Source organism: Chlamydotis macqueenii, chromosome 11 (genome assembly GCF_036417535.1).
Source record: "Chlamydotis macqueenii isolate bChlMac1 chromosome 11, bChlMac1.mat, whole genome shotgun sequence".
Taxonomy (NCBI): domain Eukaryota; kingdom Metazoa; phylum Chordata; class Aves; order Otidiformes; family Otididae; genus Chlamydotis; species Chlamydotis macqueenii.
In genome coordinates, this window is record NC_141566.1 from 2653183 (window position 1) to 2666174 (window position 12992).

General features: G+C 50.5%; 1 protein-coding gene across 1 annotated transcript in view; it reads right to left on the reverse strand.

Annotated features, from left to right (window-relative positions):
• Positions 1 to 12992, reverse strand: part of NEXMIF (neurite extension and migration factor) — a 151440-nt gene that overhangs the window by 41626 nt on the left and 96822 nt on the right. The window contains exon 2 of the mRNA XM_086756562.1: positions 2824 to 2958. The gene's annotated coding sequence lies outside the window, so the exon portion shown is untranslated. The remainder of the gene's footprint in view (positions 1 to 2823; positions 2959 to 12992) is intronic.

Consider the following 12992-nt stretch of genomic DNA (forward strand, 5'->3'; position numbering starts at 1 on the left):
GGTCCTGGTACCATCCTTCTCGGGAGGAATTAAAAAAAGAGAGACCTTCCCTATTTTCCTGTATCTGTTTGGGAAACACATCGCAGGACAACCTCTCCAAACAACATCAGTCCTCTGGCAAACAAAAAGAAGTCAAACGCAAACTATTTCTTGCCAAAACCTCTTCCTTCGTTGTCAAGTGCTGTTTAATTTTATCCCTTAGGCATCTATTATCTCATAGCCCATATTATTTTTCCAGCTATTACTGCTTAATTTTCTCCATCCAAAAAGTGCGTACAGACACAAGCCAATTTCCGTCTTGGCATAATTGTTTATGAGAAACAAACAGCTGTTTCACTGGGGTCCTAGCAAATTGATGGTGAATCGATGCTTCTCAGCTCTTCACCGGCCTCCCGCAAGAAACCGGCTGCCGTCACGTGTCCTCCGCTGCCGAGCGTCGTCACCCTCCCAGCCGCAGCCGCTAACGAGCAGGGACCCTCGCTGATCGGGGGGACCTTGCGGAGGAGAAAGCAGGGAGGGGTCCGTCGGCATCCCTCGTTTACACACGCAGGCTGCGGTGGAAATAAGGGCCTATGCTGAGCGTAAACATGTCTTTTTTTCTTTAAATAAAAGCTGCTGAGTTGTAATCAGAGCTTAAAATAACAAGTCAAAACCATGGCTAATGAAATATGCTTATCAAAACGCTTGCATTGCTTCTCTTTTCCAATTTCTGGTGGAATTTGTTCATTTTACCACTTCTTGGTTTTGTTGGGGTTTTTTTACCAGCAGCGCTTCTGTGGGGTCAGAGAGGTTTTTTTTTTTGTAAAACACTACCGCTCACCACATCAGTAAGCACAGGATTGGTGATACTGGAGGGGAATGGGAAAATATTTCTTAGGGACCATGCAAGAGCCTAGATGGGCTCTGGGTAAAGAGGCCTTCTCAGCCCAACTCCTCACACCAGCCCGCCACGCACCACGCAAGAGGCCTCTCTTCTGCTCCTCTTTCATTTTAACACTATATTCACGCTTCCAACAAAATGCATTGCTAAAGTTTTCCTCTCCGTCATCCGTCCTGGCTTTAGATGCTCAACCAGAAAAAAACAAAACCCCCAAAACAGTTGCAGGCCTTAGTGCTCTGCAACGCTCTCGTCTTGTCCAGCGGGTGTTACGGCAGCAAATAGAAATTGCAAGCAGAGGCCGAACGGCAATGAGTCAGGAAGGCAGAAAGGCGTGAAAAGAAAATGAATGGAAAGGCAATAAACCCGCAATATTTCACTGTCGGTACTGAGTTCCTAGATAACCTCCATCTATCAGCGTTATCGGTGCTGGGAGCTCACCGGAGCTGTGCTTACAGTGCATTAGTGACATTGGCAGAGAGGAGGCTGCGGCCATGCGGGTGCATCGCCAAGGCCACCGCGAGCCGTCGTAAGGGCAACGGCCGGCCACCATCTGCAGCACCTCCAGATCCCCTCCAGAACAAAGAGAAAAACACTCAAGCTTTTACCGGCGTCCCACATGAAGCAGAGGAGAAAACTGATGAGGCAATCAGGCAGCAAGAGGCCACGCTTCCTGTGCAAAAAGCGATCACGCATGGGCTTCACCCGCAAGGCAGGCTCACGGCACCCTCCCCAAAAAACCGGGGCTCCGCGTGTGCCCCCCGGTGACCTATGGCTCGGACGCAGGTTAAGGCCTACAAATAAAAATCCCCACTCTCTCCCCAAAAAGAAGTTAATTCCCCATTAGCGTTGCGGAAAACTCAAGGCAGCCGGCGAGGAGAAAGCTTTTTAAAGAGATACAAAACCAGGATTTTTGTATTGAAACACATGCCACAGATGGTGTAGCAGACGAGGATTAATTCATGAATCATATTTCTTAAATGATACAATCTCTCTTTTCACTTCCATACTTTCCCTTTTTGACTCAGAAGCGGGGATTTAAGATGCCCTTCCCAGATATGAATTTTGCATGAACAAACATTGCAGGGGGAAGGAAAAAAAAAAAGAAAAAAGCAGCAATAAACCAGAAAACCCAGCTGTTTAAAGCTAAGTTCTCAAATGTAAGCGATTGCATATCCTGTCCATCTACGAAAGAACATGTGTGGAAACGCAATATACGCCGGCACAGAGCTGGGACTGGGGTGGGAAAACGCCTTCCCTAACATTTGGAGATTACTAGTGCTTCAGCCAGGGTTCTGAATTTCACAAAAGCTGATTTTCTATCTCTTCCCATCGTACTCGCCGCCCTCGCAGCGAAAAGAAAAGCTTTAAGGCAAACACTTCCACGGCGAGGCCCTCCTCGCTCCGCCGTTCGCGTTTGTCCCTCCTCCAGCCCCCATCAACACTTTCCTTCGGAAAATCCTGGCGCAGGCACTGCCAGGTTGCTCTCCAGGAAAAACCCACGAAACCAAGGGGATTGCAAAAAGCAACAGCGAGCCAAAACATCCCGCGCCACGCAAAGAGATCAACCGTAGCTCGCTACCGCAGCTGAGTAACGTTTAAAGCAGGAAAAAAGTGAAGGAAATGAGAAAAGAGCGCTTCCACGCCGGGAGATGCCGACCTGGAAAGCTCTTTCAGACCCAGCAAACGCAAGCAAATCCCATGACCGCGCGGAGCAACTGGTCTCACCCAGGTCAAGCCAACGTTCAAAACTCTCAGCGCGCTGCCATTCTGGGCGTTTCCACCTGCAAAAGGTGCTGCTACACCTCTCTTCCATCACCAAATCAGCATTTCAGTCATTTTTTTTGGACATAAAGCGGCTGTGTATATGCTTCTTTACACAGCCTTGCACTTACTGTTGTAGCTTTACACTCAAAGTTAGAAGAAGGGTGAAAAAAATTACTTACCCTTAAATTATTTCAACCTTTCCCTGCTTTGTGTGTGACGTGGGCTTCTCTTTTGGTTACTATTTCCAGATTTGGTCTTTGGGTAGGTGAATGGAAGAGGAGAATGAGAGGAGTTGTATTTGATGACGATGGAGACTGTAAAATAAAGAGAAGCACTTTAGTGCAGAACAGTCCTCTCTACACATACAGATCAGATTAAATTAAATTAAATTAGTGACACCTACATAAACGCTTCCTACTGTTTTTATGCACACACACAAATATCACAACTGTCAAGGAGAACGCAGCTGCCAGCGATACGGCACGGGGTGGGGGGGAAAAGAGCAATTTCTAAAATAGAAGGGAAAAAAAAAAAAAAAAAAAATCTAGTGTAAGAACCAGCATTTGAAGAGCAGCAAAGGGGCTTCCACTGGTCGCAGGAGGGCAGGGCCAAACCGGGCCGCCTGCGAAACCAAAATGGGCCGAGATCGCGTGGAAAGGGCAGGAGCACGGGTAGCAAAACGGCAGCCACAAAACCGACAAACGTTCTTTCGCTTCCCGACGTACGACATCAGCTCAGCTGCTTTTCAGAAAGCGAGGAAGGAGCCGAGACTTTCGGGAAACACAACTCACCCATGCCTGTAATGATGCAAGGACTCCTAGCACAGGAAGGAATTAATAATTTGGTCACCGTACCAGCGAGCACCCCCCTAAAAACCAGATTAATCTCCCACCATCTGCCTCAATAGCAGAATTTCTGCTAAGTGTTTCTCCCCTCCGCAGACCCACACATCCGTGTAAACACACAAACAAACCATTTGGCTCCCCGCAGTCACGGGGCAGGCAGCTGCTCGGAGAAGGGCTCGGCGCTTTTGACACGACGCCAAGGTTGAATTCCTGCCATCCCGTTTACTCCCAACACCTCTCCCCGCCGCCGACTCCCTGTCCCTCTCCTGCACGGGCTGCCGATTCATCGGGCGAAGCGCCTCAGGCTGCCTCCCCTCCCCAAATCACCGTCCGTTAACACGGCAGGCTGAGATCTTCAAATATAATTTCATTATCGGTAACGGAAAAAAAAAAGAATGAAGACGAGAGGAGCAGACTTCCACGGTATTATTTTTCTCACGACGACTCACCCATCTTCTGCACGCAACTGCCATCTCCAGCACCACGAGCGTCAGCCCAAACACTGAAAGCACCCTCAAAAAAAACGCATGTTTACAAAATTCCTGAGAAGATGCCACATCTGCTAGTGGGGAAAAAAAGCCAAAAACCACGCAAACCCTGAGTCAAGGACTGTCCTTACTTGGTTGGAAGAGCACAAAGGTCACCGCAAGTAGCATATAAAAATACACGCTAACATTGAAGGGAATAAACATAATACTAAATAGCACTTTTCATAACCAGCTCAGTATTTAACACTTGCCCAGCGGCCTTTGATAAATCCTGGGTGCTTCAACAAAGGAAGGAAGCTTTTCACTGCTATTCAGCAGAACGGGGAAAGGAAAGCACAAGAGAATAAAACTGCTCAGGACATCAAGGACCAAGGCAGAAACAGAAAGCCGGCTCTCCTCGCCCAGCCCCACACCGCTGAGGCTGCTGGATTTAAACAGAAACACGATTGTTAGCCGTAAGCAACGCCGACTCATTAACATTGATTTCAGTGTTATAAAATGTATTTTGAAGTCCTTGAAGAAATAATCTGGAGGAAGTGCTAAAGCTCTGAGCGTATTTTCAATATGTCCCAGCTTTGCCAGAGAGATTGCAGACCTCCCGGAAAGATGCAGGCCGGCTCAGCGGCTGTGGCGCCGGAGCGTGCGGATACCTCCAGCCAACCCGGAAAAGCAGCGCTCGCCACTTCCCTCTCCTTGTTTGCTAAGAGGTAAATCTAAAAACGCCGTCGGTTTGAATTACTCACGGACAGCAGCAACCCAAAACTATCATTTCCCACGTTTCTTATGTGTGTGGGTGTTTCTATGTGAATAACACTTGGAAAGAGAGGAACCCGATGCCTGCCGGGACACCTCCTCGAGGAGCACGCCAGCGGAAACCCCTCCAGCACGCACCGCTCGGGCTGGAACAACTTCCACCGCGCCCCAGGTCCCGGCCGGACCGCACCCGATCCCAAACGCTAACGGAGACAAAGCACCTTTGCAACTTTTCCTTAACCCAGCAGAGTGAGAGCGTGACCGGAGAGAGGAAACGCAGCTTTGCGCCGTCCTCGCGAAGAGCGGCCCTCGCTGATCCTGCCAGCCGTCAGGAGAGGGCTTGGTTGGGACGAGCAGCAGTCGGTGGTGGTTTTTCCAGTGGTATCCATCAGCATATCCAGAGAAAACCACTGTGTGGGAGGATATCGAGCCACAGAGCAGAAGACAGATCCAAACAGAAACCTGAGGTACACAGCGACATACGGAGCACGGTGCCCGGTTTTCACCAAACCCAAATGTATCAAGAGTACAGAGGATGCATTTTATCTCACGCTCTACAAGACAACTCCAGTTGACCCAGTCAGCCTTGGGTTGCCTCAGACAAAATGAAATGGGAGGAGGCAAGGAGGGAGAAGAAATAGTTTTCTTCTTTTTCATCATTAGAAAAGCCATGCCACAGTTAAGTGTTTCACAGCCTCCCCATCATTTTGGAGCGGTCTTTAACCAATATTTTTTGGGGGGAAAGGAAGAACCAAGACAACTTCTGCAGTTTCAGAGTGGGTTCAATCCATGCCCGCTGCCATTTGTCATCTGCAGCGCGGAGACAGTGCCTTCCCCATGACCGACCCACCACCCCGCTGCTTCACCTGGGCAGCCGGTTCAGGACATACGAGGGAGCCGGAGGAGCGGACACTCCAACATTTCAGGCTGCCGCTCCTTTCCCCGGGGCGGAGACGGAGGGACGTGCGCTGGAGCCGAGCCACGGCGGTGCCCGGCCCTGCGCAGATGGCAGCGGTTTGGTTACCCGGTGCGAAGCACAATCTGCACAAGCTACCGCATCCACCGAGTGCAAAGTCAAAACGAACATTTGTTCTACAGCAAAACACATCGCAAATGATCCTTAACAAATTTTAACGGTTGGTACAGCCAGATAAGAGCGCAGGAGCGTACATCACACCCTGTTGCTACCGTAAGCCCCGTGCCGCTGAGCGTACGAGCGGCAATGCAGAGAGATCCGTGTTTTGTATTTCAGGATAAATTACAGAGCAGCATAACAGACCCGAAGAGGCAGCCCCGCTCTTCCCTGCACCGCGTTTTTAAGCCCATTAAATTTCCTCCCATTTAGTTGCTTTATTTCGCTTCCTCGCTGCATCAAACTGTCCCGCGCTCGCCGAGCCGAGTAGATAATCGCCAAACTTCCCCGCAAAAACTCGGCGAGCTGTTATGTAAAGCAGGGAGGGCGTCAGCAGATAGAGACACCGCGGAGGCAACCCGAGGTTCGGTATTCTGTGTCAGCCTGGCACACAGGGGAAATAACCCTTTAATCCAGTGCAGTGTATTTCATTTACTGGAGTGTTATCCGGTTCGAAGATGTTATGAAAGGAATCCCCAGAGAGACTTAAGACTTCAAAACCAGCCCGAGTTTGAACTTAATTCCACCGTTGCAAACGGCTGTAGCTGGGGAAGATGACCTTTTCCGTACCTTGCATGCCAGGAGCCATCCTGCCTCATAATGTCACGCCAAATTAGAATATTCCCTTTTTGTTTTACTCGGGATTTTGTTTTGTCTTTTCTTTTTAATTAAAAGCATCTGTCACTATTAATGAAAAAAAAAAATCAATAACACAAACAGATTAAAAACGGTGACGTCAAGAGAGATAGGGAGAGGTAAAAAGCCAGGTACGATGCTCTGCCGGAGCTCGGCTCTGGAGCCCAGGCCAGAACCGAAGGAGCATCGGTGCCATCTCCTTCCTGCTCATCGCCCACCCAAACAAAGGGGCTGCTCCCGCCCCACTGGCCTCCCCCCACACCCCACCACCAACGGAGCTCAGGTGGCCTCCTCCTCTTCTCAGATAGGAAAGGAGAGGGGGAAAAGACCTTCAGATCTCAACGTTGCTCGGGACTTGCCAAGATTTTCCTCAATAAAAGTTCAGATTATTTTTTTTTAAGACCACAAATCCACATTCGCGAAGCAGAAGCTGGTGGAACCCCCTGTGACAGCAGGGATGAAGGTGCGCGGTCTGATCTCCGACTGGTCTGATCTCCAACCAGCTGCGGGAGCTGCATTGACCACAGGTATTTTTAAGCAATTCTCCATGAAGCTGATTACACAAGTTACGGAAATCCCAGTTAAGGTTGTTCTCCAATGTTAATCTTGTCCAGCGACTTCACTGTTTCGCGGTGAACCGTCAAAGGCCAGTTTGCACTCGCCGCATCTTACATTTCGGATTGTGAACGGAACTGAATGTAAACTTACATTTTCCAAAAATACGGTTCCCCCACAAAATACTAAATTAATTACAAGATGTCTTCACCATGTGAAATTATTTAGCCTGTTAAAGCAGTACAAACAGCTTTCCTGGATCATTAATAGTTAGAAATGTTCCGTCAGCACATTTGAAACAAATGTAAACGGAATATGTCAAGGATACATTGCTTTCTACTCTATTTTTTTAATGTCTTATTTCATGGTAGATAAGTGAAAAATCTTTTTACCTGACTTAGAGAGAGGCTCATTTACTCATGCAAATTTAAAACCAAGTGTCATAATACAATGAAATTATAAAAACATATCAAAAAGAAGTTAGCGAGTCACTAAATTTAGCTCCTAATGGAGTTCAACCTGTCTTACACAGCTGTACGGTAATGGGAAGAGCTGCAGCGCTCTGTAAACATCTGAGCGCGGCTCAGGAACCATCACGCGTGCACGGGGTTTCTGGAAGAAGCCCGTCAGGTTTCCAGCCTCCCACACCTCGATCGAAGGGAATCTCAAATTTTGATCCAAGCCAAGGCTGCCAAGTCCGGAACCAGCGCAGAACTGGGATGGTTTGCAGGCTACATACTTAACGAGCCTAGGGATTTTCTAAATCCGTACAAAATATTATGGCTGACGTGGTGAAGCGCTGACCTTGGGAGCTGGAAGATACTTTGCAGCTTAAGGCCTTGGCTCTCAACCTGGGTAGAAGTAAGCAATAAAGAAAATCTGGCGCATCCAAAATAACGGCAGCAAACCGCGCGCCGAGGTGGGAGGAGGATCCCACGTTACAACTTGCCTTTTTTTTTTTTCCTTCTTGCTGATAGTCTGAGGACAGCGCTGACACGGGGTCTTTATTCTCAGAAACAGTCTCTTATTCCAGGAGTGAGGGAAGAAGATGAAAGGGTTGGAAGAGAAGGAAAAGGGAGGGCCGAGGTTAAGTCATGACCAGGCCATCTGGTAGACCTCCAACGTTCATCAAAACCAGAGCACCAATTAGGCACAGTGAGAAAAAGACGCCTCTGCAGAAAATTGGCTTAAGATATAGGGAGGCATTTTCCTGCGGATGATAACGTTCATACCCCTGCCCATCAGCCCGGGCTCGGGGCTGGGTCCCAGCCGTCGGACCCCCCCAGTTCAAGGAGGGGACGGCCGCAGCAGAAACCGCCCCGTCCGACCCCCCCGCCAGCTGCCGCCCCCTCAGCCGAAACGCGAAGCTGGGGCCCAACGCCCCACAAAAGGAAGAAACAAAGATTCCCTGCGCTTCCTGACCTGGCAGAAAATTGCGAAAATAAGACCCTGTAAGAAGAAGAGGGAAGGGAACTAATGGAAAAACATCAAATTGCATTAAGGGCTGTGTTAAAGGTTTACAACGTAGTCTCCAGACAAGTCCACTGATACTCCTGAACCCTTATTGATCCACAGGTCAAAAAATATCAATTTTAGAAATATCGTGTCTTGTGATACAAAAAAAATCACAAGTAAACATAAAGGCCTTTCCACGTGAGAAAAAAAAACCCGCCGCAGAGCTACACTGTACCTACAAAATCCCTCACCCGTCCTCGTCTGGTAAAACCCACAGGAATTAGGGAGGTGTCCTACATAAATGCTTTAATTAATTTGTGAAATTTTGCATCCTTCTTGGAGGCGTGCGACACGGCACTTTTTTACTCCCCTTCGCTTGCCACGGCTCTCGATTTTATTTTTATCCTGAGTTAGATATGAATCAGGATTTGCAAAAAGACAAAACACCACACTGTAATCATCCAGCGTGCCAATTAAGCTAAAAGATACCCTGGAAATTAAAATTAAATGTCGTATCTGTGAAAAGAAACAGACAGCTTCCTCAGAAACGACAAAAAAGCCCATATCATAGGAACGTGGCAGCCCCAAATCCGATCGGAAGCAGTTACATAACTTACTATCACCCCTCACATCTGCATACTCCCTCAAATTGTGTATGTTTTTGCACATTTATCATCGAGATTTATCGAAGTCGATTCCATAAATTTCATTTAGTTGTTCACTGCTGCTATTTGTTTCCAAGGCAACAAATGCACTTTGCCCAAGCCGCACGGTAAATCACGACTGTTTGGAATTTGGGGGGTCCCTGCCCCTCGTGCCGCGCAACGGCCGCGCCTCCCGACGCAAACAGCGGCACCGCCTCAGCGGAGGCAATAATTAGCTGCAGATTGGGTGAGCATTTGCAAAAAAACCCCAAATAATAGTAATAATAATCCATGTTATGGAAGAAAAATGCTAAGAACCAACAGCAGGCTGCTGGCAGGGAGATAGGATTCACGCAAAGCCCCCTCTCCCATCTCATTTACACCTCGGATGGCTGGAGGTTGAGAAATCCATTCGCGGGTTCAGGAGGAGTCAGAAGGCTCTTTCTGCAAAAAAAAAAAAAATAATAATAAGGAAGTCGTCTTCTCATTGTAGTCGTTGCAAAAGGGACAACTGCAGTAGTAAGGGAAGCAGAAAAGCGGAGGATTTACGGATGTTGCAGAGGCGCCCGGATCTCCTCCACGGAGATGGGGGGAGATGCTCTCCAGCATCCACCGGTGATGCTGCTGCAAGAGCCCGAGGCACAGAAAAACTCTGGAAAAGTTCAGCCTGGGATAGGAAAACGTCTCAGTCCCAATTGTGATAGCATTACGTCGTCATTTCAGTTTTCAGCAGCCAAACTGCAGGAGGTGGACATCTCCGAGCGTTACCTCGCAGGAAGTGCTGTTGCCCAGGTTCGTGCTCTTTGCGGAGCGGCGTCACAGCTGTCCCAACCACGCCACCACGTTAGCGTGGATAACGCTCAGGAGCCACGGAGGAGCATCTCTGCGTCCCGCACGGGACCTTGCGAGACAAGGGTGGTCAAAGAAGAGACCGCAGCCACAGGGCGACAAAAAATCCAAAGGAGAAGACGGAGTGAAAACACGCTCGGCGCTGCCGGAGGCTCCTCTGGGAAAACGCCTGGCACAAAAAGCCATTACTTCAGCATTTCTAAAAACAAAACCAATCTCGTATGTGGTGTCGATGTTTTAATGGGACACGATGTTTTTCAAAAGACAATGCAGTTATTTTTGTTTATCTGTCACAAGCAAACATCCACGACTGCAAAACGGCCGTCGAAGAGGCAGCTGACAAACCCAGCACACCGATGCCGGCCGGCACAGACCGAAGGGGAAACTTTACGGTGTGAGTCGAGGAAACGCACACGCAGCTTTCCAAACGCAGCCACGGGAGTGCCACGTAACCGCAGAGGAGCCAGCCCTGACTTATCCAGCGCACGGGAAGCTGCGATCCTTTCCCTTTTTCCCTTTATTTTTAAAAAAAATCGCTCTCAAACCCACTTTGCGGGATAGCACGTTCCCGCGTCTTCACACGTGATCCCCAGAGCGATCAACAGAGGCAGCGTCTCCGATGGCAAAAGCCGCAGTTTTGCCACTTTCAGCCTCAGAAAAGTTAAAAGATTGTTTGCTTTCAAAGGCCACGTTTAAGAGGAATAAAGAATTTGCTGTAGCGGGCTGGATCAATGGTGGAGCGAGCCAAGCACGCGACCTCCAGCAAGGTGGCTGGGCCCAACGCTCCCGGAAAAAAAATAAAATAACCTTACACTGCTCCAGCTCAACGGCACAAGGCAAAAAAATGAGGAAAAAAACCTTACTCCTGGCCCTTGATGCAACCAGCTAGCTCCTTCAGCTACGTGAATTGATTGCTGTTATTAATACTGTGATTATCGGGCGTATTCATCGCCTCCACCGTTTCACTGCAAGGACCAGCACCCGGGACGCAAACCCGGCCGGCGTGGCCGTGGCCCTGGTACGACAGAAGGAGGACGGATGGAAATGGAAGGGCATCACCTGCAGTTCAGTCACGGGGAGGAAGAGCGCTCACGCTGCCACGTTACGAAGATGGAGCTCGGTGGCAGCGTGCTGGTCAGCAGCGCCCCGGCGTCATTGCCGTCATGGGCAGGGATGCTACCGGGGGCTGACAACGGCCGTTAAGCACAACCTCGTTCCTCTGCCAGCAGCAAACGAAATCCACCCTGCCAACACCATCATCTCCTCCAACGAGAGACAAAGGTACCACCAGGCACCGCAGTGATGAACTGCATCAACCGTCCCAATTAGAGGAGCGCTCCGGTGCTTTGGCCTCACCCCCTCGCTCACCACTGCGCTCTCCGCCGTTTGCACCGTGTGAAAAACACCACGTTCCACCAGCAGCTTCTCGTTTTACACTACAATCAATGAAAAGCAACGCAGAGGTCGCAGCCCAGGAATTGGCCTCTTCGTTCAGGAACGGCGTTGGAAACGTCCGGCCCTGCGCTCAGGCGATGGCTGGAGAACGTTCCCGCGCCGCCGAAAACACCGAGTATGAGAATATTCTCCAGGCAGCAGCACAAAAGCAGGGAGAGGGTATAAACAGCCTTTGAGGAGGATGTATAAATAGCTACAGGTAACACTGGTGTGCTATAAAAATCCCCCATTTTTGGCCCGCCTTTCCTTTCCTAGTGATTTGCATCCCTTTCCCTTCCAGCCGGCGCACGGGGGAGAGGGCAGGGACCCCTGCGAATCCCCCGCTACACCCGAGCATAAGGATAGTGTATTTCCCTTGCCAGCTGTTTAAAAGGGATCTGATGGGACCAAAAATTGGGTACGTTGGGCTCGATCCTTCCGGGGGACGCTGGTGGCCGGGGGCTGGAGGGGGTTCTGATTTAATATGTCTTCCTCAGACATAAAAACAAGCTACTACACGCATGCACATCTCGCGTTCGCGCTCTCTCTCTCTCCGAAATAAATACTATCTGCCCTCTGAAGTAGGAATCGCGAGCTGCCAGCCTCCCAGCCGGGTGAAAACACATGGAGGAGCGCAGCCGGTGCGCGCGCATGTGACACAGGCATCTGCATATCACGCCACCCCTCCGCCTCCCTCCCTCCCGCTCGCCGGGTCCATTCTTACCAACCAGCGGAGGATTGAAAACGCTCTCAGAAAAGACCCGATTTTCCTCCCCGGCTATGTGTCGGCGACGCAGCCGGCGGGTCGGCGCAGCCCAAAGGAGCGCTCCCTGCTCCCGGAGGGAATTTCACACAGTGACGCGCTGGGCTGGGCGAGGCTGGCCCCTCTCCGCCGCCACAGTGCCGGCATCCCCAAAGATGCTCCAGCCCAGCCCCATGGCTCTCAGCGTTTCCCACCTGGTTCTCCCCCAGAGGAAGCAGCGTCCTGGCACATCCTCCCGGTCAGGATCTCTCCTCGCATCCCTCTAAAAAAATCTCTAACGAGGGCACAGCGAAGCCAGGGAGGGAGCGACCCCCCTCCTCTCGCGTCGCCTCCCCCGACGCGCTGGGAAGCGGGGCCGCGGAACGAGGCGTTGGGCGAGGAGCGCTGGCAGAGCTCGCTTACCACCCGGTGAGCGGCTCCCCGCGGCGTGCAGGTGGCTCCTTTGATTCCTGATTATTTGTCAGCCCCGCTTCTGGCTGGCGCCGTGCCTAGGCCGAACTTCGGCGCGCGCCGGTCACCCCGCCGAACAGCCCTCTCCAAAATGGTCCCCGAGGAGCTCACACGCTGGTGGAAAGGGAACGCGTATAGCCCGCGTCCGCACCCCGGATTGCCCTGGGGTGGACGGGACCCGCGACCCCAACCGTCTTTCCAGCGAGGGGTCCTCACCGGCGTTTATCAAACGATGCCCGAGCAAAAAGCTCGCAGTGCAAGGAGAGCTTCAGGCTGGAGAAAAGTTCCTGTTGAAAAACCTTGCGTTGAAAAACACTAATTCCTCAAGGGCAAGGGGTTGTGTG